The 24,115-nt window shown below is 43.3% G+C and overlaps 1 long non-coding RNA gene across 1 annotated transcript; it reads right to left on the reverse strand.

Moving 5' to 3' along the window:
* Positions 1 to 6,802: 6,802 nt before the first annotated feature.
* LOC112414032 (uncharacterized) lies at positions 6,803 to 16,955 on the reverse strand. The gene is made up of 4 exons (XR_003006061.1): positions 16,916 to 16,955; positions 8,839 to 9,075; positions 8,326 to 8,438; positions 6,803 to 7,597 (listed from the first exon to the last, which is right to left on the reverse strand). It is a non-coding gene; the product is annotated as an uncharacterized LOC112414032 (long non-coding RNA).
* Between the last annotated feature and the right edge of the window lie 7,160 nt (positions 16,956 to 24,115).

Consider the following 24,115-nt stretch of genomic DNA (forward strand, 5'->3'; position numbering starts at 1 on the left):
AAAAAAAAAAGAGCATGGTAAAAAGAACAAAATAATGCCATTTGCAGCAACATGGATGGACCTAGAGATTGTCATATTGAGTGAAGTAAGTCAGACACAGAAAGAGAAATATCATATGATATCACTTATATGTGGAATCTAAAAAAAGGGGGGGTACAAATGAACTTATTCACAAAACGGAAGTAGAGTCACAAACATAGAAAACAAACTTATGGTCACCAGGGGTTAGGCGGGGGGAGGGATAAATTGGGAGATTGGGATTGACATATACACACTCCTATATATAAAATAGATAACTAATAAGAACCTACTGTATAGCACAGGGAACTCTACTCAGTGCTCTGTAATGGCCTATATGGGAAAGGAATCTTAAAAAAAAAAGAATGGATATACGTATAACTGATTCACTTTGCTGTACACCTGAAACTAACACAACATTGTAAATCAACTAGACTCCAATAAAAATGTTTTTTAAAAAAAGCGTGGTGGGGCTTCCCTGGTGGCGCAGTGGTTGAGAGTCTGCCTGCCGATGCAGGGGACACAGGTTCGTGCCCCGGTCCGGGAAGATCCCACATGCCGCGGAGCGGCTGGGCCCGTGAGCCATGGCCGCTGAGCCTGCGCATCCGGAGCCTGTGTTCCGCGACGGGAGAGGCCACAACAGTGAGAGGCCCGCGTACCGAAAGAAAAAAAAAAAGCGTGGTGGCAGTGGAGTGGGCAGGGAAATCAAGGAAGTGAGATGCCGTCTGCAGGGCACCTGGAGGGGGCAGGAGAGGGGATTGCCCGTCAGCCCATCTGGGTCTGCCTGACGGAGGGATTTGCAGTTTACCCGTGAGATGCTGCCTTTTTCACACCGCTGGAAGAGCTCCCTCCCCTCTGTCCCCCTCCCCAACTTCAGCCATCATCACCCTTACCTGCCAGGGCCCCAAACAAGTTCAAGGTTTCCCCAGAGCATCCATCTCAGGAAGAGTGACCCAGTTTCCTGTCCCCTGAGAGGGCCTGGCATCTGGGAATTGCTGTGTCAGGTCACACTGCCTCTTTGTCATTTGCTCAAGACTTGTGTCAAATGTCAGCTTGGTGCCAAGACAGAGCCCAGATCCGAGGGTACGGTGGTGACACCAGCCATACAATCTTTACTTTGGGTTCAAGTCCTCAAGCAGAATTATGCTGACCCACGAATTTTCAATCAGGGCACTGGGCAGTTCAGAGGGTTGGTAGAGGGAAAGAAGGATGTTAAATAGGAACCGAAAACCATCGATTGCTTCAGTCAACAATGACGGAAAAAAAAGGAAAACTCACGCAGTTATGCCCACAGGAATCGTGCTTGTCCCTCTGCCCATGACACAGCCCGGCCAGCTTGTGAAATCTCAGTAGCCTCTTTATATGGTAACAAAAGAAACAGTGAGAAGAAAAATCTTTTGTTTTCACTCAGCAGACTCCCCGGTGGGTGTCAGGTGTGTCTCTTTCTTTTCCTGGAGAATAGGTTTTCTGTTTGTTTATTTGTTTGGTTTGCTTGTTTTTACCAGGCTCTGGTTACAGGGGAAGGGCCTGGATTCTCAATGAGTATTTTGCTGTAGCAAGGCTTGTACAGCGATGCACCATTTATGAACTCTACTCTATGTTCACGTGAAGAATGGAAGTGGGGACTAAGTTGATGCTAAAGAGTGAGCTGAATTATTTAGTGGACTTCATCATAGGGCTGCTTCTGCTTACCCTTAAAAACGAGTTCACCAGCCTCTCACAGGAGGAGGAAACTAACACTGAGGTTAAAGAATTTCATCAGCATGAATCCAACTCAACATCCCTCAATCAGTGGGGTCCAGAGACGCTGCTGGGAGAACCATTTTTAGAGGTTCTTCCAGCCCACAGCTCTGACTGGAGCCCCTTCAGCCTCCTCCCGTGCCCTCCTCACTGCCAAATTGAATGCCTTGTTCTCAGATGAATGTGAACTGAAGACATATGTATGCAGTAAACATTTGTCATTTTCCCTTCAGTCTCCCAGCATCTTCAACACCCTTCTCGTGACTGGGCGATTCCTCCGTATAGACACCAGACATTCTCTTCTGGACTGCTTTACAGCTGGGGCCTGACATATGACTTAGATTTTGACATCAGAGCCACCTGCTTCAGATTTTGCTTTGAAGCCTGTAGCATAAAGGAGTGGGTACCATGCAGATTCCATTTTGGTGAGCATGTTGGCAGGCAGATCCAGTTTCCTAGGGCAACAGTGATGGGGGATTCTAGCAATAGCTCCCAGTGTCCCAGCACTAAGAGGGGGGCCAGTCCTCTGCCACCCCCCTCAACTAGATCCTCTACCAAATCTTAGCCATCTCTGACTACATAGCCCTTAAGCCCAGTTCACTCGTCCTGACGGAGATTCTGTAGGTTACCCATTCTCCAATAAATTATTTTTCAGCCTAAACTTGTCCAAATTGGATTCTGTTGCCTGCAACTGAGAATCCTGTTATACAACATGTTCCATCTCATTCAATCCCCCATAACAGCCCTGTAGAATAGGGTTAACCTCAGTTTACAGAGGGGAAAACAGAGAATCTTAGCAGTCACTAAGCCTAATAAATGGGAAAGCTGAGATGTTTTCTTTTTCCGATTTCATGGACTCCCTATCTTCCAGTGAACTTGGAGTAATACTTTATTTGATTTTTTTGCCTCTGGCATTCTACCCCAAACGCAACAGTTATTCTTTCTCATTGCTCTAGGCACTTAGGTCTTATCTCTCAGTGTGAACTTTCAGCTGCTGGGACCCTATCTAATACTTATGTTATATCACAGCTAGCTCTTTTCTCTTTCCCCTCTTCTTACTTATCATTTTTATACAACTAAAATCTAATTCAAATGAAAATATTATAGATAACATTTCGGTGTGTACCTCTTAAAGTCAGCACGCAGCCTATGGAAATCCATGGAAGGAAGGAAGGAGGGGGATATTGTTGCCAGGTACCCCGTCTCCATCTTGCCTGCTGGTGGGGTGCAGAGAGCATCATTCCTCCTTTTGCAGCTGTGGTCTCCTGCCAGCTACGCCCACCCCTTCATGCATACCTGCCGCAGCCTCTCTGAGTCACTCAAATCTTCTTGCCTCCAAAGAAACTCAAAACTTTCCCTCCAAACTCTTCATGAGCTCATCTCCTTTAACCTCCCCTTGCTGTCAGCTCTGGGGCAATCGGACCAAGGCTGTCCTAAGCCTCATAGCGGTGTAGCAAACAAGATCTGCCCAGCCTGGCGTTCCAAGTGGAGTTGGCAGCAGCTGTTAATTGCCTAACATGAAGCCTGTGTTCCAGCTTCAGTGTTACCAGTCACAAGCCACTGGGACACCCCTCCCCGACTGCCCACCTTGCAGCAAATGAGGTCTTTGATCATGTGGCAGCTACATTAGGCTCCATCTCTCCTACCTCCTCCATTTTCCTTCTTCTCTCTTACCTCTAGGGAGATTTGGGGGATTCACGCTCCTCGAACTTCAACAGCCTCACAGCGTCCTTTGGGGCTTAGGATTCTCTCTCTGGAATCTTCCCTACTAGTGAGCACGAGGTGGGCACTACAAATGAGACCAGAGAAAGGAAGTATGGAATGGAGACAGAGAAAGTTGCAGTCTTTGAAATCACTGCCTGTCATGCAGATGTTGTTATGGACTGAAGGTCTGTGCCCCTCAAAACTTATGTCTTAAAGCCCTGACTCCCACTGTGATGGTATTTAGAGGTGGGGCTTTGAGGAGGTAATTAGGTTCAGATGAGGTCAAGATAGTGGGGTCCCCATGATGGAATTAATGACCTTGGAAGGAGAGGAAGAAAGACCAGATTCCCTCTCCCCCCTGCATATGAGGACACAGTGAGAAGCCAGGAAGAGGGTCCTCACCAAGACCCCAATCTCCCAACGCCTTGATTTGGCACCCTCCCAACCTCCAGAACTGTGAGAAACGAGTGTCTGTTTAAGCTGCTCAGTCTATGGTATTTTGTTACAGCAGCTCAAGCAGACAGGCAGATGTTATCCCACTGTGGCCATTGATTCATTCTTCATAGAAACACTAAAAAGAGGAGTGGAAAATAAGCAACTAATGTTTCCCAAGTTTCCTGTCTGTGCTATACTCTATGCCAGATGACTTAAGTTTTTTCCTTAATTTTCACACCACCACCACAGTATCATCTCTTTTGTTTCAGTTTTAGAAATAAGAAAATTGAGCCGATAAGAGAACAAGTAATCAAAGTGATAAAGGCAATATCTACCAGAACTACGATTTGAACTCAGAACTTGTTTAAATTTAGTTTTTTATTGAAGTGTAGTTGATTGACAATTTGTGTTAATTTCTGCTGTACAGCAAAGTGACTCATTTATAAACATATATACATTCTTTCTTATATTCTTTTCCATTATGGTTTACCCCAGGATATTGAAAATAATTCCCTGTGCTCTGCAGTAGGACTCTGTTGTTTATCTGTCGTATATGTAATAGTTTGCATCTACTAACCCCAACCTCCCACTCCATTCCTCCCCCACCCCCCTCCCCCTTCGTAAGCACACGTCTGTTCTCTATGTCTGTATGTTTCTGCTTCATAGATATGTTCATTTGTGCCATATTTTAGATTCCACATGTAAGTGATATCATATGGTATTTGTCTTTCTGACTTACTTCACTTAGTATGATAATCTCTAGTTGCATCCATGTTGCTGCAAATGGCATTATTTCATTCTTTTTTATGGCTAAGTAGTATTCCATTGTATATATGTACGACATCTTTTTTATTGAACTCAGAACTTTTGATCCCGAAATTTCTACCACAGTAAAATGAAAACTTTTGAACAAGACCTCCCTTCTTAGACCACACACAGCATAATAAAATGCAGATAAACAAAGATTTTGTCTTTTAAAGTCCAGACTGTTTTTGCTTTGGGGTATTTTGAGAAATATAGCTGCTGGTTGCTTCTTCCTTAAACCAGGTTATTTCATGCAATAACTCATAAAAATTATTTCCTTAGCTTACAAGTCTAGAGATTGAGGCACAGACATATCTCATTCATCTTAATATATCTCACAGTGACACCACGAGCAAAATGCAACAGGAAAATAACATTAAGCCCCAGCTGGCCTTAAAATGTGGAGGAAAATGAAGGTAGCGTAGTCTTCACACTGTCTGGCCTGTCTTTGAGGCAAATTTTTAATGGACTATAAATGAAAAGCCTACAGCCAGAAAACACTGGGAATTCTAGAGTTCTGCCTCCAAAATTCCAAGTGTTATCCCTACTTGCATAAACCAGGGATTTTTAAAACTACCGCAACAACCCAATATTATGCACTGAATCAACTGCAAAGATCTGCGAAGCAGAGAGAAGGAAGCCTTCCTTTTTACTTTAAAAAAATGTTTTTTTTATACAGCATGTTCTTATTAGTTATCCATTTTATACGTATTAGTGTATATATGTCAATCCCAATCTCCCAATTCATCACATCCCTTTTAACTTTTTTCTTCTTTTTTTCTTTTCAATTGAGCGTGTGCTGCCCAGATCTCAGGGTTCGAGGAATATGGAAGATGGTTCTGCTAAACAAACAACCAGAAATATTAATGCTGATTCACTCCAGATCTAGAAAAGCAACAAAGGAATCTTTTACTCCTGGTGATGAAATTCAAAGAGAGAGATTGAAAGAGACAGAGAAGTATTCCACCTTTGGAATCACAGTGTTGTTTCTTCCCCCCTTCATCTGTTACATCTTTCTTCCCCACCATCCTTCCTTTCGTATGATAGATACTCAGCAAATTATAGTGAAAACTGCTTTGCCACCATACCTGGAAATTTGGGGGTATAAACTGTACCCACTAGGTGGGTTTGAGGTCAGCTGATGGGCAAATATTCTTCTTCTAAGTCCTCAGTACTACGCCAAGTGCTAGAGAAAATAGAGTTGTTTACAAACTGGTCCTTATGCTGAAAGGGTGTATATACTTTTATGGAAAAAGATAATCACAAATGAAACAAGAGTGAGCGAATTAAAATATTAAATTATTACACTTTCTGGCATATACTACAAGTGCTGTAAGTCTTCACAAGGAAGGGGAATTGATTTGAAGGCTGTGGGTAGGCAGAATCAGGTTTGCGAAACTCCTTAGCATCAACCTGCCCCTTCCGCAAGGCCAGCTCCGAGCCTGGAGGCTTCCCTGCCAGGCCAGTTGGCACCTTGCTTTGGTATTAACCATAAAGGCTTCAGACATTCATCCCTTACTAGCTTCCAGTTCAAATAAACAGACATGTATTAATAAACGACGTGCAAAGTGCTTCCTGTCTTTTGAGGACACAGTGATCACTAAGAAACCAGCATTCTTCAACACTCACCTTCAGTCTTTGGATGTGGGCTGCTGCAGAAAAAAGGCGTGTGGCCTCGGGCAAAGCAACTCTCTTTAGCCAAGGTAAATATTGCAAAGCGCTGACAGCTAAGGGCATCCGCACATAGCACTCCCAGCAGGTAGAGGAATAAGCCCTTCAAGTGCTGATGGGGAAGCTAGGCAGGGCATCACTGCATACACTAGTCTTTCTTTTATACCATTTAAATCCACTACTTTAAGTTCTGGAAACATCTCCTCTAGAATCCCAGGGTGGGTTGTGAGGGGTGAGGAGATTCTTTTTTTTTTTTTTGCGGTACACGGGCCTCTCACTGTTGTGGCCTCTCCCGTCGCGGAGCACAGGCTCCGGACGCGCAGGCTCAGCGGCCATGGCCCACGGGCCCAGCCGCTCCGCGGCATGCGGGATCCTCCCGGACCGGGGCGCGAACCCGCGTCCCCTGCATCGGCAGGCGGACCCCCAACCACTGCGCCACCAGGGAGGCCCGAGGAGATTCTTTTGAGGGAAACTTAAAAGAGGAAGGTTAGCCCTGGGCACTACCGCTGGTTTCAGGGTCAAAACCAACGGTCATTATTTCCTTCCTCTTCAACCATTGTAGATTCTTCTACCTCCTGGCCAGCACTTCCGGGGTCTTGGTGGCTTACTTCGTGGCATCACCCATGTCCTCATCCCTGAGGAATCTCAGCCCTGGTCATCCTGCCTTTATCATACTGTGGCTGCTGCACTCTTTATCATCAAACAAGGGAATTTTGAGAGGCGCCCAGGTGACTTCCTTGTGTCTCCATTGTATAACAGAAACCATACTTGGTCCTGATAATCAGGGTTAATTACCCCTGTTGGACTGTGACGTGAGCTCACAAATACAGCTATCTACCCTTGAATCAAGCCGAGGTTTTTGCCTCAACCATCAGCTGGTTGTTAGGATCCTCCATATGGTCATAGGTGTGAGTTGAGGGAGAGGTTCTGTTGCAACGGTGATCCTATCTGGGCTACTTGCTCGGAAATCTTGCTTGTCCAGAAATCTTGACTATTTTTATTGCTCAGAAAAAATCTCTATTTTCTATAGCACTGGCCCTGCTCAGGCTTCCATCCTATGCGTGCTACTTCTATCTTGCAATGGATGGTTGTTGGACCTGTCCAACTCTGTGACTAGGTGGATCCAAAAGAACTCTGCCCATGATGGACACTTTTGACTCCATGATCATTGGTGTCTCCTGATCAGTCATTCCATCACTTCCATGGCTCAGTAGCACGCCAGAGGCTGTTTTTCAAAAGGTATAAAATTATTTGTTAGAACTGGTATGGTTTTGCTCTAGAATCCTATGGTCTGTGTTGTGTTTCTTCTTTGGTACTTAGTATAACTTCTGTGAGGAGTCTTTTCCCACCACTGGGGATACTTCTAATCTACTAGGTCATAAGGTCAAATAATGCATAGCAGCGTTGACCTGCTTCAGGGCTCTTTCCTGCCCCAGCCCCCAATCAGAATTAGTGAACTTCCATGTCACTAGGTATATCAGCTGGAGCAATATTCCAAGGTGTGGAATGTGCAGCTTCTAGAACAGCAAGAGGCCCACCAGGTGGTGAGCATCCTTCTTTGTGCCAGGAGGCACAAGATGAAATAATTTGCCCTGTTCTGATATACCCCCAAATAACCGGACACCTAAAATTTTTTCTAATATGGGGCCCCAAAAATTTTCAGGGTTTTTTCTATCCTCTGAAGTGTATGGGATTCCAGTGAACTAGCCACTATTTTTTTCATCTGGTCCAATTAGCATGATTCCATCCATATAGTGGACCAGTGGATGTTCTATGGAATGTCCAGCCAGTCCAGATCTCTGAAAGTTAACACAGCCTTAGAGCCAGACTATAAATTTATATAGTTGTCCAAGTAAATTTATGGTATTCCAGATATGTTTTTCTGATAGAGATACAAAAGAATGGATTGTCCAGATCAAGGACCACATTTCATGAATCTGAGGCTATGCTTACCTGATCTAAAAGAATACTCTCAGGAATCAGCTGCAATTAGCACCAGTCCTTGCTTGAGCTTGTGGTATCTACAAGCATCCCACAGGAGCCATCTGGTTTTTTTCAGGCTCATACTGGTGAATGTAATGGAGATAGGATGGGAAAGAATTTCAAGGATGACGCTCATTTCTTTTGTTCTCCAAAGATGTAGTATTCTTTTTCACTTACTACCCTGCTAGAGGAGCAGGGTGCAACTTCAGAGGCTTCCTTCCACCCAGTCTTCCCCATTACAATAGCTCTTACTGCCCAGGCCAAGGAACCAATGTCAAGATTGTGCCTATTAGCAAATATGTCTTCTTCAATTATACACCAGGGACTGGAAGAATGACTCCTGGCTGAGTCCACGCAGCTAGTGGACATTGCACTTAGCAAGAGCTACCCAATTTCACTATCCTTAGAGTTACATTTCCCATATTTCCCAAACATGGCACTTTGGAGAACATTCTCTCCCACAAGAATAATTTTCCAGTTTACCTCCAGTCTACGTGTTCGCAAGTGCACAGCTGTCTCGTGCCAGGCACTGTCTGGTGGGTGGAGGTCCCCATTGCCAACTGAGGGGCAAGCGACCCAGCTCCAAAATCTCATCCTAGCATCTGGTTTCTCAAACCACTCCTGGCACCAACTGTCATGGGCTGAGTTCCCAGGAAGCAGACGCTGAGACAGAGGGTAGCATGTAGGAAATCTATTCCAGATTGCTCCTGAGCGCGATACCTGTGGAGGAAAAAGGGTTCAGAAGCAGGACTGTGCAGAGGGAGAAGCTGGGTTAGAAGGCAGTTTTGACAAAGCAGCATCCGGCAGCTCAGAATCGGGGATGACCTGGAAGGCTGTGCAGAGCTGGGGCATGGGGCCGGGCATTGTGTCCACATCAACTAGGCGTTAGATACAGGTTGACTCAGGAAGAGGGGCTTCAATTTGAGTAAGTTGACCCTTTTCAAATAATTCTGAAGGGGATGGACAGCTGAGGGCTCTGTGGACAATGCTCCCTGCAGCTGGGGGAAGAGGGTCCTTCAGTGTTACCAAGGGACCTAGGCAACACATTGCAGCATCTATTCCAGCCACTCTCTTCATTGTGTAAGGAGATGGGATAAAAAATCAGGGCTAAGAAGCTTCAGAGGACCAACTTTGAACATCTGGCCCTGGAAGGCCATGTGCCTTCCAAACAGAAAAGGACTGTTTTGTCCAGAAAAATCGTGTGGATTAAATTGAAGAAAGGTTGCTGAGTCAGCAAGGTAAAGGCACTGCATGAAGATTCAGGAGACAAAGATTTTGACCTTTCCTTCCTCAGCTACTAAGTGACCAGGAAAGTCACTCCACTTCTCTGTCCCTCACTTTCCTCATCAGAAAATGAAAAAGGTACCTAGAGGGTAATACAGGAGAAAACCTAAATGACCTTGGGTACGGCGATGACTTTTTAGATACAACACCAAAAGCATGATCCAACAATGAGATACGACCGCACGCTTAATTAGAAGGGTATGAATTCAAACCACTGATGACACCAAATTTTGGTTTGGAGGATGTGGAGCAATAGGAACTCTCATTCATTGCTGGGGGGAAATGCAAAGTGGTACAATCACTTTGAAAGACGGTTTGGTGGCTTTTTACAAAACTAAACATATTCCTACTATACAATCCAATAATCATGCTCCTTGGTAATTAAACAAGGTGAAACCAAATAAGAACAGGAATTACTTAGGAGGAAATAGCCTGGAGCCTTGAGAGTGACAGGATGGAGCAGGGGTAATGGGGAAGGGTCCAAATTTAGGTTGGAGGGGCACACAGTAGCTGCATCATATAAGCTTCCAAGGCATATTAAGGACTTTTTTTTTTTTTGCGGTAGGCGGGCCTCTCACTGCTGTGGTCTCTCCCGTTGCGGAGCACAGAGCACAGGCTCCGGACGCGCAGGCTCAGCGGCCACGGGTCACGGGCCCAGCCGCTCCGCGGGAAGATGTGGAAGGGTTTCAAGCAGCGTAAGAGGTGATTGAAGCTACACGAGAAATCTAAGCTATTTTAGGAAATTTGCAATTGCAGTAGTAATTCAGCAACGGAATAGATTATCCACAGAGCTTGGGGGAACATTCTCCCAGAATGAATTGAGTTGACAGTCAAGGAAAATAAATAACTTCACGTGGGAAAGCTGCAGAAGACAGTGCCAGGGGGCTGCAAATTAGGTCAGAGTTGGGGCGGGAAGGGTGGGCAAAGCAAAGATTTCAGGCTCTTGTCCCTGAGATTGGAGTCTTCAAAGTGGGAAAGGAAGGGTAGACACTTTGCTCCTTTGGTCACAAGCTGAAAATCTATTCAGAAGGGATATAGGAGCATTTTCCTGTTGTATCTTGGGCTCGCTAAGATGCAGGATAATAGGACAATATTTCAAAAAGGTAGGAATGATTATGACAGCCAGAAGAACTGCTCGCCCAAACATCGGCAGTGACTTTTTCAGAGACTCCTCCATCCACATCCATGGATGATTATTTTTCTGGAGCACAGCCTGTCCGCAAGGTGGGCAACTTGTAAGAAAGAGAAATAGGAAAGGAGATGGTCTTAATTTTCAACAGATTCTCAGAGAACTTTTTCCTTTTTCTATCCAGTCTCCCTAATCTCAAACTAAACTCTGTGACTCCTTTTATGTTATTTCACAATTTCTGCTACTTGAGGACGAATAGCTTCAATGCTGGAGTAGGGAAGCTTGTAAAATCCGTGGTAACTAACAGGTCCATGGTTATCATTTCGAAGTACTTTCTAATTCCATTCGTGCTCAGTAATGACATGAACGTCTATTGACGACATATTAAGTGTCATGCTACTATAAATTTTATGTTTATACATGTACTTTTTAGAAAAGTTTTAGTGCAAATGTTTATTGAATGAGTGATTGAACAATAATTGGTAGTCACCATTAGGTAACCAGAAACTGACAAACTGTATGAATGGATCAGCTAGCGGATGAGTGAAAGAGTTAAAAAAACAAAACAAAACCCTGATTGTGCATGTTTATCAGAGAATAAATCTGGCTGGGAAAAAAAAGGGCAATAATCCTCTAATTAACTGTATTGAGAGATCTCTAAATTGGCTTGAACCCCTGAAAACTCAAGTATATTCTGGCTTGAGCCAGTTACTAATTTATTTGATGGGATTGTCAATGAAAAGTCAAACAGACTAGCAGAGACTCCTGCATAAGCTCAGATCTCATGTAAAAGAGATTGGTTTGAATGCATTTAATGGGAGCTACCAGTTAAGAATCCTTTAACTGAATATGACCAGAGCTAGAAATGCTGAATAAACTATGGAAATCATGACCACAATGCATAGGAAAGGACATGTATATGTATATGAATATTGTTGGAAATTGAAAATTCCATATCTAGTAGTATTTCAGCCTAAGTCTTCCACTCTAATGTGCTATTTGGTATTTAAGATTCTTCATCACTGCCCCTTCTTAACTCCTTTTTTTTCCATTCATTGAACCCAAGGCTAGAAATTAAAGGAGAAAAAGCTGAGAAGCTATAGAATGGTAATGAGATCAAAACATATAGTAATCACCAGCATTTGGGATGTTTATTGTTCTATCAGCCTGGGTCCCTGAGCAAAGACCCTCTGTTGAGGGTCATTTTCTTGCTTTAAAAAAATTAATCCATCTTATCATACATATATAGACCTAGGCAGTATATTGCTTTGGCTTTTGAACCTTATAAAAAGTATACCAAAAAAAAAAAAAAAAGGGCTTCCCTGGTGGCGCAGTGGTTAAGAATCCACCTGCCAATGCAGGGGACACGGGTTCGAGCCCTGGTCCGGGAAGATCCCACATGCCGCAGAGCAACTAGGCCCATGCACCACAACTACTGAGCCTGTGCTCTAGAGCCCACGAGCATAACTACTGAGCCCGTGTGCCACAACTACTGGATCCCGTGAGCCTAGTGCCCGTGCTCCACAACAAGAGAAGCCACTGCAACAACAAAGAGCAACCCCCGCTCGCAGCAACTAGAGAAAGCCCGCGCACAGCAACGAAGACTCAACGCAGCCAAAAATAAATAAATTATAAAGAAAAAAAAGTATATCATACTGTATATATTCTCCTGGAACTTGCTTTTTTTCAATCATCTATGTTCTTATTTATAGCAGTGATTGTTTAATTACTATATAATTTTGTACTGTATAAACATCTCAATATTTTATCCATTCAACTGTCATTGACATTTGAGTTGAGTTCAGGTTTTTTGTAACGTGAATTATGCTACTATAGTCATTCTTGCACAGGTCTACTAGCATACATTTACAAGAATGATGAGAGAAATAAAAATGAAAACAATAAGATACGATTAGGTATAAAATTATTTGAAATGTCAAAAATGAAAAGTTCTATCAAGATCAAAGTTTGGAGTGATGAGCAGCAATTAGGATCTTGTTTACATTGCTGATAGGAGTATAAGTACCAACACCATTTAAAATAACTGCATTACTGTTAAAGCTGAACATTGGCATACGCTGTAGCACATCTCAATAAACGTTGAATGAATACCTGAATGGGTAAGTAATCACTCAGAGAGTTAGTTAAGATTATTTCAACCTCTTTTTCAAGTTTGTCCCTTTTCAGTCTCCTAGTGACTTTTCCATAATCATGGATTTCGATGCCTGGCCCATTTTCCTCTCTGCCTCATGTCCTGCACCATTTAGGTTACTTCAATTCCCAAATGGATGACCCATCCAACACGCTAGACTTCTCTTTACATGACATCAGTTATGAGGACTGAACACGCTAATAAGTCCAAAGTACCTAGAACAGTGCCTAGAACAGAGTGTTACATAAATGTTCATTATATTTGTATTTCCTTCAGCGCTCTTCTAGAAAAATATGACAATGGTATATAATTTAGGTGTTCTTGGTTCCTTGGCCAAATATATCTGTATGCCCATTTCCATTGCATTTTTATTTGGGGCCAAGATACTGGTTTTCCTAGCATACTTTTCCAGATTTTCCAGTGGAAGTCCCCCAGAGTGAAAGATCAAATGTCCATGAGTTCTGGATCTGCCCAAATCAACCATTATTCAAATAAGTCACACCTCCTTTTCCATTCCTTTGGAGGGATAGTTCCACTCTGATGTTACCTGCTCATGGTCATTACAACACCTAATGAAATCTGGACTTCACCCCTTGGAGCCATGCCTGTACCTCCTTTCGTGAACTTCATCTCCCCTTAGAGTTCTGACTTTATAAATTGTCCAGGTGTATCAGTCATTTCTACATTCTCCCCTTCAATCACACTGCCACCTTGAAACTTACTGAACAATGCTCAGAACAGCTTACTCTGATCTTATTCTTTTCTTCCTCCAACCACCCAAAATTTCTCTACCGGCTTGTATAGCTGTCCCAGTCATCAAAGTTCCTCTATTGAATTTACTATTGATTCCCTTTCTATAGCTTTAAGAGAACTGCTGGAAACTTTCCTCCTTTGTGAGGATCAAACATGTGTTAGGCATTGCTATTTTGGGATTGAAAGCATGTGTAATTGGCCCTGGAGTTTACCAACTAGATTCTCTCTAAGCCAGGAAGGACTTGGAGAACATAGCGAAGATTTAGATGAAGTGGCTTCCATACCGATTATGTGAGCCATCAAGCACAGTCTTTCATTTTTATCTCCACCAGGCAGAGGTCATCAAAACAAGTCAACTTCCAGGGTCTGAGAGAGGACTGTGTCCCAAGCAGCCTGGATATATTGTTTACAGGCTTCTGGGAAAAGATTTGGAATGGGATATGGCGGGGGGGATGTCTCATAACATTGCCAGGAGACAGCTTGCTCAGTCAGGAACTATAGCATAAACTGGTAAAAAGAGAACAGAAAGAAAGGTGGATGAGTAAGAAGAGTGGAAAACAAGAATCAGATAACAAGGGTTGCAAAGGGGTCACACACTAGACCATGCATGCCTTAGAATTATTAAATTTCAGAACTGAAAGTGACCTTAGGACTTGTCTACCTTAACCAGCTCACTTTACAGTTAGGAAAATTTAGCTCACAGGGGTGAATGGATTTGTCCAAGGTCTTAGAGCTGTCAGCTGGATTGAAAATCCAGCTGTGGGAAATCAAATTCTTTGTTTATGTCAAGAAGTTTACCATAAGATGCAAAAATGCTTCCTATATTGAAAGTTAAAATAGTATGATAATGTACTACGATAAGATCATAATAAAATAAAATTAAATTAACCAAGAGTTAATGTCATTCCCCTGATCGAGATCCCATGATTATTACACATAGGCTTTAATCATTAGTGGCAGTTTTCTCTGGTACAAGGAATTACAGGTATTTTTTTCCTTCTACTCTTCTGCATTTTCATTATAATCACATATTCCTTTCACAGACATTAAAAAAATGTTTTACCCATTTGATTTAGAGTTATTGGTCCCCATTGGGTTGTTCAGAAGGGAACAGTAAATTAGATAGTCTAACATTTCATTTTACGATATGGGAAAATTGGCAAATTTCTTTTGGTTGCTATTTTTAGGAAGGTACCATTTTAACATTTTGTTTCACAAAGATTCTCAGATACCTGTTCTGCTCTCCAGTTTCCAAAGCACTAATACACAGCAATCTAGGAGATAGAACAAATTCCCATGGGAAAAAATCCCTCTATATGTCAGTCATGTCAAAAACACAGACCTGGAGGGGAGGGACAAACTGGGAATTTGGCATTAACAGGTACACACTACTGTATGTAAAATAGATAAACAAGGATAGTACGGGAACTATATTCAATATCTTGTAATAACCTATAATGGAAGAGAATCTGAAAAAGAGTTTTTATATGCATATGTATAACTGAATCACTTTGCTATACACCTGAAACTAACACAACATTGTCAATCAACTATACTTCAATTTAAAAAATCTTTTTAAAGACACAAGCCTAGGAGGATTCTAGAAAGATGGTGTGTTCAGTTCCAGACCACCCCAACAGAGCGAGTTACACGAATGTTTTGGTCTCCCAGGGCATATAAAAAAGTTATGTTTATACTATACTGTAGTCTATTAAGTGTACAATAGGACTATGTCTAAACAAAGTACATAGCTTAATGCAAAAATACTTTATCGATAAAAAACACTAGCCATCATGTGAGCCTTCAGCAAGTCATAATCTTTTTGCAGTAGTAATATCAGAGATGACTGATCTCAGATCACCATCACTAGTATAATAATAATGAAAGAGTCTGAAATATTGAGAGAATTACCAAAATGTGACACAGAGACATGAAGTGAGCAAATGCTTTTGCAAAAACAACACCAGTAGACTTGCTTGAGGTAGGGTTGCCACCAATGTCCAATTTGTATAAAACACAATATCTGTGAAGCACAGTAAGAAAACGAGGTGCACCAGTAACAAAACATATATAGTCTGTATAATATAGTATATAATACATAGAATTATATATAATACATTTTTCTAGTTTAATTGTGAATTGACATGTAACAGCTTTCAAGTATGCAGTACAGTATTGTCAACTGTACACACCATGCTGTACATAACATCTCCAGGACTTACTTATCTTGTAACGAAGTTTGTAACTTCTGGTCACCTTCACCAATTTCTCCCACCATTCACCCCCCGACTCTGGCAACCACCAACCTGTCCTCTGTTTCCATGAGTTCGCTTTTTTTTAGATTCCACATACAAGTGAGATCATATGGTATTGGTCTTCCTCTGTCCGACTTACTTCACTTAGCACGATGCTCTCAAGGGCAACAACCGTCACAAGGCCCTTCCTCTCCCTTCCCTCTACCTGTTGCTAGAATTCCCATTGTCCTTTTGATCCATCCAGTTGAAGGTGAGCTCTAACCCCAGCTTTCAAGACAGCCATGAAGCCTGTGAATGGAGTCTGTCTCCACACACTGACCCCAGGTTGCCCTCCTTACTCAGGTGTTGTCATGGTGATCCACCCTCTATTCCCTGTTAGAACCTTCCTTCTGTTCTGTGTTACCCGTCAACTCCTCCAGCATCAGGGTTAGACCCTCTTAACTTTCCACAAACCCAAGTACTTCATACATCTTTCCCAGCGGGAAATCTCAGTACACCATTCTGCACCTCTACACTCCAACACGTGAGCATTTCCGTGACAACTTCCTGATAACAGTACTTTTGTTACGCTGAGGCTCGTGTTAACATGTCAGACAAAAAAAGCCGTGATAAGTCACTAGAGACATTTAGGGGCAAATTACTCTGTTCAGCAGAGTAACACTGGATGTCAGACCAGAGCATGGCGGAGGGGGCATGAGGGCAGCAGGACTTAATTTTCTGTTTTCCTCCGTGTTCTTGCCGGAGGAGTGGGGTTGCTCACTCCATGTGGCTCTTGGTTACACCTGCTTGGTAGGGAAGAAAGAGTTGAATCTGGAGGGAGACCTGAATGCATTGCTAACTCACTCTGTGGCCCTGGACCCAGTTCTTAATGCATCTACCTGGGCCTTGGTTTCCTCATCTGCAAAATGGGGAAGTGAATATCTACTCCACGAGATTGTTGTCTAAAGCACCTGGCATATAATAGAGGCTCAGAAAATGGTTACTCACGACCAGCCTCCTTGTTCTAAGACTCCATCCTTGTTGTCCCCTTCTGAAGCACGGGGGAGAAGTGAGCACACATGATTGGGAGGGCCTTGGACAGGCTGGGTGTGGTGTCCACATTCAGAGAAACACCCTGGGGTGTGGCAAGCCTCTTGCTTTCCTTTCCCCAAACCACTACCCCCACTGGCTTCCTGTAGCTTACACCACTCTGGGGCCATCTCAAAGCTTCCTGCCAGCATCCTCGCCCCTCCCTGAGTCCTCCCAGGGCAAACACATCGGCACTTGGTGTTCAGAAACAAAGCTTTGAGGCCCATCCAGGTGCAGCCAATGGCCATAAAACTCACTTGGCCTGGACCCACATTTGGCAGTCAGGAAGCATCAGAAGGTATGCTGCAGAGACATGCGATTCAGGGAAAGAAATCCCCTTTCTCCCTTTCCTTTTTAATTTGTTCTATTTGCAGAATGCCAACCATAATTGCTTAATAATTATATTCATGGACCAATCTCTTCCTGCCCCAGACCTCCCCACACTCATGCTTTCAACTTTTGATATTCCTGAGCAACAAAGATTTATGTCCCCACCCCATACATCAAAGTTAAGAAGGCAAGCCCTCCGGCTTCCATCATGCCTCTGGGGTTATTCAAGCTGTTCCTCCGGTTATATTCATGGACACAGGAAACCAGCCCCACTTCTGTTGTGAGGACCAACACTGTGTCCAACTGAGTCTTGCTTGGCCTCCCTCATTCAATCCCCTTGTGTCCCTCATCTGCTGTGGTCAGCCCAGCCTGTGTGGTACTCAGCTGACCCCTCAGGCTGACTGACCGTGGGCCTCTACCACGTGGGTCGGCAAAGCTTTTCTGTAAAGGGCCAGATAGTGAATATTTTAGGCTTTAGGAACCAAGAGACAAAATCAAAGGTAGTACAATCATGTAGGTACTTATGCAACCCTTTCAAACGTAATAATTTTTACTTTTATTAATTTCAATGTTTGGTCCTGAAGGTTCTATTTGATTGTCCAGTTGGCCCAGTCATTTTCAATAATCTCTTATTCTTTACTCATCCATTTGATAGCATCTTTTCTTTGATAAGCGTATTAAATATACTTCAATTTATTCCATAATCAATAACCGAATAGCTGAAGCGTCTGCCAGGCCGTACCTGTTGTCTGTTGTTTTTGCTGGTTCTCTCTCATGAGGCCTTGTTTCCTCAAGTGCCCTGTAATCCTTTTTTCAGTTGTGAACTCCAGTTCCGTGGAATTTTACATCTGGGCATCGGTAAGGTCTATGATAGAGGTGATTCCTTCAGTGTGGATTTGATTTGTTTCTAGACTGAGAAACTTGGCCCCATTAAAACAAACTATCAACTAGGGTTTTTCAAACTACAGGGAAAGTGTGAAGTTGGCTGCAAGCCTGCAAAAGGTTAACCTGTGGTCATAAATTCTCAGCTTCTTCCTCCTGTTATCCAGAGCCTGTTAACGCAGGCAAGTTTCCTTTCTATCCTCTTCAATGGGGAAATGGAGTTGCAGAAGTTCCTGTTTTCAACTGTCACCGAGGAGATATCCTTTGGGGTTAAAGTACTTTATAAGAGGGTCTCTGATCTGACTTCTCATGTTCCCTGGACTTTGTCTCACATAGACTGTGCAGATATTAAAACGAAGTCTCTGGGTCACTTGAGCGTAGAAAGATACCCACAGGGGAGCCATCAGCGTCATCATTCTCTTATGTCTCTGCTTCCTCATCTGTTCATTTATTTTGCCTCTTACTTTGCAATCAGCATAGTGATACATTTTGAAAGATTTAAAAAATTTTTTTCTTCTTGAATAGAAACTCATTACAGGATGAAAATATATAGGGACAGGCAAGTGGACAAACTTCTACTTCATTTATTTGCCTCACTGGAGCTGAATAGCTATTATTTTTTGAAGTTAGTAGCTCTTAAATTTTGGAGTATATTTCTGTTCCCCAATAATATTATCATGAAAATCAATATTTCTCAGTAACATCATCATCTCCATTAGCACTTACAAGGATATTCTATGTGCCAGGCACTGAACTCGTTTCTCTATATGCACAGATCATTTAATCTTTACAACCCCCATATGAGGTTTATTACTACTACTACTATTTTTATTATTTTACAAAGGTAGAAATGAAGGTTCAGAGAAGTTAACTTGCCCAAGGTCACAAACACACAGCGTGTAAGTGGTGCAGCAGAAACTCAGAACCCAGGATGTCAGACTCCCAAGTCCACTCAATAGTCAACATTCCAGCAATATTTACAGAGCACCTGCTAAACCCAACCATGATTCTAGGCACCAGGTACACAGCGGTAATCAAAACAGACTCAGTGCGTAGAAGAGCTAACAGTTGAGTGGAGGAGACATAGTAAACAAATAAACAGGCCAATTTTTTTTTTAATAAATGTATTTATTTATTTTTGGCTGCGTTGGGTCTTCGTTGCTGCGTGCGGGCTTTCTCTAGTTGCGGCGAGCAGGGGCTACTCTTTGTTGCGGTGCACGGGCTTCTCATTGTGGTGGCTTCTCTTGTTGCAGAGCACGGGCTCTAGGTGCACGGGCTTCAGTAGTTGTGGCACACAGGCTCAGTAGTTGTGGCCCGCGGACTCTAGAGCACAGGCTCAGTAATTGTGGCGCATGGGTTTTGTTGCTCCGTGGCACATGGGATCTTCCCGGACCAGGGCTCGAACCCTTGTCCTCTGCATTGGCAGGAGGATTCTTAACCACTGCGCCACCGCTCCGTCAATTTTGTTTAGTGAATGAATTTTTCATGGAAATCATGAGTGCTAGATTTTGTTACACCTCATTTAGCAACAACAACAAAAAAAACCCCTGAAATCCCCCAAAATGAAATTGGTCAAAGATCACAGACCAAAGAAGTAGGCCAATGGTATTGAAACAAAGATCAACTTCAAATGTAGATCGTTAATGGCACATGACAATTGTCTTGGTGGGGAAGACTTTCTAAGGTATCCTGAAGGTGAGAGAATAGGAAAAAGGGAATACAGTCAGCAAAATCCTTAAAAAGAAATGGAAACAAAGAAGAAGATGAAGTCAATTGAGCACATAAAATGAATTGCCCAGCCTCAGCCTGCTACCATCCTGTCCTGGAGAAAGATGACGTAGACTGAAGATCAACAGAGAAGAAACAAGTCTCTGAAAACTGGGTAACTTGCTGCAAAAGATTTCCAAAGAAAGCAATGTAAAATAAACTTGGGGAGGAAAAGTCACCGAAATACCTTCTTAAGAACTCTTTTCACACAGCAGGAGAGCAGAGCATCTGTTGCTTCCACCTCAGCACTTCTGAGCAGTTGTGTCCATATGTACACAGCTACACAGAACACATTTATATCTAGGATTAATCCCAGCAACTGAGACAAATAATCCTTGACTACAAATCTTAGGAATCTTAGGAAAGTTTTAGGGCCCACGTTCCACAAGTGGGGAGTATGGGGGATCAAAGTAGATTGTGTTTGATCTTTTTGTCTTATATCCTAGTAAACTGGCCAAGAGGACAGCAATATAATTGCGACGATTGTCAAAAATAACTAAATCAGAATCTCTGGCGATGGGGTCCGGACATCAATACGTTGGACATACTGGGTTGATTCTAAATTCTAAATGCAGCCAGGGTGAAGAACTCTTGGCTTCAGAGAAAGAGCTGGAGGGTTGGAGTCAAGGAACTGGGTTTGAATCGCAGCTAGAAGGTACCAGCCTTGAGACCTTAGAGCGAGTTCCTCACCTCGCTCATTCTGTTTCCTCATCCACAAAATTGAGCACATCTACCTTATGAGCTCTTGTGAGTATCTGATGGGACTTTGTAAGCCAAGTATCTCATGGTGCCTGGTAGAGGGGCCATTAAAGTCGGGGAGAGTGGGTTTTGCACATAGCCCAGTAACAATAAATACATGTCAGATTTGAGTGATTTTGCTAATGGCCACCCATTCAACTGTGCCTGGATAATTAGGAGATGCCAGAATGACTTATTTCTTCTCCCATCACACACACACACACACACACACACACACACACACACACACACACACTCAACACATTACACACACACACACACAAGGCAAAAGTATCCAAAGGAAGCTGCCAATAATTTCTAGTTGGGGAACAAAGCACCCAGGACCAGGGGAAAGGGAGAAGAGGGAAGTAAAATATGGTCGTGAAGGGCTGGATGAGGTGCTACAACATCTCAAGGTGCTGACAAGGCAGGCTTAGAACAAGAGATGAAGAACTGACATCTTAGAAAGCCAGACAATACCTTAGCCTGAGAGTAGGACATACCTTTGGCTTGGGACACTGGAAAGAAAAACCAAATGAGTTAAGACATTTCTCCAAAGGAAGACTGGGATCCATCCTGCATTTTTATGTTTGCAAATGATATATAACTTATTCCTTTATAGAGTCCTTATTGTCTGTAGCAAAGTGGTTGCTGCTACACTCAAGCTATGTAGTCTGAATGTATTTCAGTGTTTCCAGTAGTAACAGCTAACAATTACTGAACGTTTTCTATGGAGCAGACACTCTGCTAAGCCCTTAATGTGTGTTCAGAGGACAGAAGGTAGATAGTGACTACAGAATAGATACCCTCGTCTTCTTACCATTTCACGGATGAGCATGTTTTGAGAGTGGGGGGTTTGCTAAGGCACACGTGGTTAGGCTAGTGATGGGAACACAACACGGTCTGGTCCTCTGATTCCAAAGCTAAGGCTCTTAGGACCTGCGCTCATACCTGCTGGTGTGACAGTCCCTTTACTAATCCACAAGAATTTACCAAGCAACTTCTTTGAGGAAGAAACACTGGGGGATGCAAATGTGACAAACTGGCTATCGTCACAACTTGTACCTTTCAGTGAAGGATCCAGAAAAGGGCACAGCTATCTGTTAAAAGGTTAAAACACACACAGGCACACGCACACACACAATACAGGGCACTCAGTTAAATTTTAATTTCAGATAACCGACAGAAAAATGTTAGCGTAAGTATTCCCCCTATTATACCTAGGCCATAATTATACTAAACCAATGTACTCATTGTTCATCTGAAATTCAAACTTCACTGAGTGTCTTGTATATTATCTGGCAACCCTGCTGTGTGATAGGTTGCATGGCAGAGATTCAAAGTAGAAATTCAGAAGAGAGAGAGCTCTGGGAACAATTAAAGCCAAGATATAAAAAATGGTGAAGAGATAGAACACTGAGATAACTCCAAAGAAAGATCACACCTAGTTGTGCAGTTAAGGAAGAATTGGGAACTCCCTGGCGGTCCAGTGGTTAGGACTCCACATTCTCGCTGCCGAGGGCCCAGGTTCAATCCCTGGTCAGGGAGCTAAGATCCCACAAGCCATGTAGAATGGCCAAAAAAAAGGAAGGGCTCACAGGAGGTATTTGCACTTGACCTTAGAGGTGAATAGAGTTTGCCTTTATGTGAAGGAGCAGAGATGGCATTTCAGGCCAAGGTAATGGTGTGAGGAAGGGCACGGAAGAGGGGAAAAGTCAAGTTATAGCTCCGTCTAGTTAAGAACAGTGAATCGAGCTGGATTAGGAACCAAGTTTTTCTGTTTCCAGAGCCCACGCCTATAACATTCTACCACTGAGAGGAGACCCAGGTCACACAAGGTAGAAGCGAGGGACAACGGTTGGCTGGGAGCAGACTGCCCAGGGACTAGAACGCCGGGCTGAATCCTGTGGGCTTAATTAAGAATAACTCAGTATGAGGAAAGAGGCCACCATCCAAGACCACTGCGTGCCCAAGCCATAGCTAACAGAGGGATTCCAGGACCTTTGGGACTGAGGGTCAGGAGAGAGGCAGGGTCACAAAGCTGTCTGTCCCCACCACCCCAAGCTCATACACTGCATGGACATCCTCAGGACCTGTAACTTGGTGTGACTGGAGACCAAGCAGTCCTATGGCATTTTATTGGCCAAAGATGCATTTGGCTTCAACTAAATATCGATATTCCAGGCACCGCCTCCGTTTTGCACTTATTTTTACCAGAAAAGCTACCACAGTGGGCTCTCCGTTGTAAGGCAGAGAAAAAGAAAAAAGCAGTTTAACAAGCTCGTCCGTGATTGTGCTGACTCTGAAAATGCTTTTCTGATGAGTAGCTGGGTCATGACAACAGTCATTCTAACCTCATCTTGGCTACAAAAAATTGCATCTTTTCACCCAATTGTTCTAGGGATTCAGATGCAGACATTATCCTGCTTCCCATACCTCTTTTAGAGATGAGGAAGTCAACTCTGAAAGATAATAGTTCTGTTCAAGTTCATGAAGTTGTCTTTGGGAGGAAAAACGTGAGTCAAGGCCAGGGCTCTGTCCGCTGTGCTGCCTCTCGTTATAAATGTTTGTCCAACAGCTGGCCCAGGAGAGGGCACACTCTGGGGCTCAGGTACAGCACACCTAAGGACAGAGCTCTGGGGACTGAAGTTAGGGTTATTTAGAGCCCTCCCAGGCCCAATCTTCTGTGAACCAAACATTCTTAATTCTCCTTCCCAGCATCCCTGGGAGACTCGGGAGGTTGAGGTACAGTGACCTAAAGTCCCTGAGAACTGGATTTTCTAAGTGTGGGTTGAGATATTACAGAGGACTTGTCAAGACACACGGAGACATTTCTTCCACCCACTCTTTAGCCATTCATCAGTCTGATTAACCCCTTTCCTTTCTGGGATTTAGCCTCCAGCCTCATGACTCATCTGTCAACCCCAACTCTCTCCTATATGGAAACCACCACCTCCCTTAGTTATGAAATAGTGAGTAACTAAGGAAAACAACTAAGATATCAGAACACCATAGGGACATCTGTAGCACTCAAACTGATTAGAAGGTGATGGCCTGGGAAATCTAAATTGAAAGAAAGCGTGGAGCCCTTGTCCGTTCCTAGCGCTCTATGGCAAAAGAAGGCAGATGCAGAATTAGGAAACCTGTGTCCTCATTCACACTCCTCTTCCAATTCATCGTGTGACCTTGGGTGAGTCACTTCCGGTGAGCATTCGTCTCCTCCTCTGGACCAAGGTACGAGGCAGCTCACTCTGTGAAGTTCTATAACATCAGGTGAGAGTGCCGGATCTGGCATTACACAGCCTGAATGCATAACGCTGGTTCCACCAATTGTTAGAGAGATGAATCTGGGCAAAATACTTAGCTTCTCTGGGTCTCATTTTTCTTATAAATAAAATAAGG

The sequence above is a fragment of the Neophocaena asiaeorientalis genome, unplaced genomic scaffold, assembly GCF_003031525.2.
Source record: "Neophocaena asiaeorientalis asiaeorientalis breed wild unplaced genomic scaffold, Neophocaena_asiaeorientalis_V1.1 scaffold46, whole genome shotgun sequence".
Taxonomy (NCBI): Eukaryota; Metazoa; Chordata; class Mammalia; order Artiodactyla; family Phocoenidae; genus Neophocaena; species Neophocaena asiaeorientalis.